This window comes from Hibiscus syriacus, unplaced genomic scaffold (assembly GCF_006381635.1).
Source record: "Hibiscus syriacus cultivar Baekdansim isolate YM2019G1 unplaced genomic scaffold, ASM638163v2 tig00005974_pilon, whole genome shotgun sequence".
Taxonomy (NCBI): Eukaryota; Viridiplantae; Streptophyta; class Magnoliopsida; order Malvales; family Malvaceae; genus Hibiscus; species Hibiscus syriacus.
Window position 1 is genome coordinate 3503576 of NW_024062076.1, and position 3024 is coordinate 3506599.

The following is a 3024-nucleotide window of genomic DNA, read 5'->3' on the forward strand; positions in this document are numbered from 1 at the left end:
TCGATACTGTTGGGTTGCAACGGTCGAAAAGTTTGAATTTATAACAGGTAGTATCGATACCCCATTAGTGGAGTACCGATACTCATACGCTCCCAGTAGCTTTTTGAAGTGGAAAACATACATCAACTCTATTGACTCCATGAACATCCCTAATGTTCAGAATACATTCAAGGGGTATTTAAACAAGTTTTGAAGCCATTGGTGATTAAGTATTGAGATAAAAATTGAAAGAGAAAAAGCCTTAAACCCATTGTTTGAGCAAATCAAGCCAACATCCATTCAATATTCATTTTGTTTTCAAGAACACTATTTGTGTTCAATTGTATCTATTTCTTGAGTGTTCTTATTCGTTCTGAATTGTGCAAACAATTGTACCTTGTGAGGTTTTCTTCTAAGTTTGAGAAATTTGTAATTTTCTCTTTGAGAGAGATTGACTCAAGAATTTGGGGTATAATTCTTGAGGGAGTTGTAAGGTTACTCTTTGTCCTCAAAAGAAAGACAAATTAGTGAATTTGTGAAAAATCCTTATTGTGGATAGCTAAGGTAGTGGACGTAAACTTTGGTTGAGAAAGTCGAACCACTCTAAATCCCTATGCAAATTATTTTTATTTTCTATCAAACCTTCCACCAAAATTTTAATTGCCTATTCACCCCCTCTTGGCTAATTCATCTGATCGATTAACTCAACAATTGGTATCAGAGCTAGACTCATTTAAAGGTTTTACCACCTCTTGAGAAGATCCGAGAAGAGTTCAATCATTATCAAAGTCATCAATGACCTTTACATAAAACTTCGAGTTCGTTCTTGATTCTCAGCCCGTCAATAAGCCTCCATTCTTGAATGGCGCTAATTATGCCTATTGGAAGAATAGGATGAAGTTCTTCATTCAAGCTAGTGATATGGGAGAATGGAACATCATAATGAAAGGTTACTTTACACCATCCAAAGCAATGGATTTGTGGAGTGGAGAAGAGATGAGACAATTCCAGCTCAATTCAAAAGCATTACATATTCTATTTTACGCACTTGGACCGGATGAATACGAGAGAATATCATCTTGTTCAACCGTAAAGGAGATATGAGATAAGCTCCAAGTCACACATGAAGGAACTGACGAGGTAAGAGAAACCAAAATAAGTCTTCTTAATCATAGCTATGAAAATTTCAAGATGAAACCAGATGAAGATATCAAAGCTATGACGGATAGATTTTTCGTAATTGTCAATGGTCTTAAGGGATTCAGAGAAATAATCCCTAATGATAAACTTGTGAGGAAGATAGTTTATTCTCTTCCAAAATCTTGGCAATCAAAGAAGACTGAAATTATCGAAGCTAAAGACTTAAAGTCTTTAAACCTCGATGAGCTAATTGGTTCTCTCATCACTCACGAAATGGTGATCAAAGATGAGGAAGATCAAAAGAAGAAAGACAATACAAAGAAGGATATGGAGAAGAAGAAGAACGTTGGTGTTGCTCTCAAATCAACCAAATATGAGAGTGAATATGATGATGACGAGGATGAAGAAATGGCATTGCTTGCCAAAAGACTCAGAAAATTAATGAAGTCAAATAGAGGAGAAAATTCCAACGCAATGAAGGATTCAAAAATGAGTCCAAAGAGAAGGACCCAATCATATGATATGAGTGAAAAAAGCCTAGGCATATTAAATTTGATTGCCCATAATTGAAGAAAAAGGGTCTTTCAAAGAAGAAGCATCAAACACACGTGGCTACTTGGAGCGATGATGAATCATCCGATGAAGAGGAACAATAAGTAGCAAACTTGTGCTTAATGGCCATTGAGGAGGATTCTCAGGTAACTTCTAACTCATCCACGTAAGAAGATTATTCTTTTGATGAGTTATTAGAGGAATATTATGAGTTGGCCTATGAGTATGATATCTTATTTACAAAATACAAGAAAAGTACTTTAAAACTGAAAAATGAAAAAGATCTCTTATTCAAGACCAACGTTGAACTTGAAAGTAAGATTAAAGACTTGCAACTCAAAATAGAATATTTTGAAAAGAAAAATTCTAATTTGCAAACCTTACTTTCTAGAACTAATGATGACCATCAAAATAAAATTGATGATCTTAAGCCTTCTTTCGATAGAGTTGGATCAAAACATTTTGAAAAAGGGCAAAATTCAAAATCCAACTATGTTAGAAAGAACTTTAAAACTTACAATCATATAGGTCCCCAAAGAACCTCGATTATTGAGATCATTAGGAGTATATGGGTTCCTAAAGGACTTAATGCTACTAAACATAAGGATACCCAAGGGAACTAGGCTTTTAAGGACTAATGAATATGGACCCAAAAGAATTTGGGTACCAAAAATCAAAATATGATCTATGTTTGTAGGTAAAAGAGCATTGCTTCAAGTTACGGAATACAAGATCAAATTCATGGTACCTTGATAGTGGATGCTCAAGACATATGACCGGAGATAAGAGCAGATTTTCAGAGCTTAATGACAAAAATGGAGGAGTAGTAACATTTGGTGACAACTCAAAAGGTTACATAGAACGTTTAGGTACTATAGGTAATACCTCTTCCATACAAATAGAAAATGTTTTATATGTGAAAGGGTTAAAGCATAATCTTTTAAATATTAGTCAATTGTGTTATAAAGGATACAATGTCTTGTTTGAATCAAACAGTTCTAAAATTGTTGACATTGCATCTAATAAGATTATGCTTATTGGTCATAGAATAGGAAACATATATATGGTGCATTTAGATAATATCAACATGACTAATTTATGCCTAGTAGCCAAAGATGAGAACGATAGTTGGTTGTGGCATAAGAGACTAGGAAATACTAGTATGAGTATTTTGCAAAGACTTATTCAAGGCAATTTAGTAAGAGGTTTGCCAAAACTAAAATTTGATCATGATAAAATCTGTGATGCATGTGCAAAAGGAAAACATAAGAGAGCTTGCTTTAAACCTATTAATGATATATAAACTATTAGAGTATTACAATTGATCCACATATATCTTTTTGGGCCAATTAG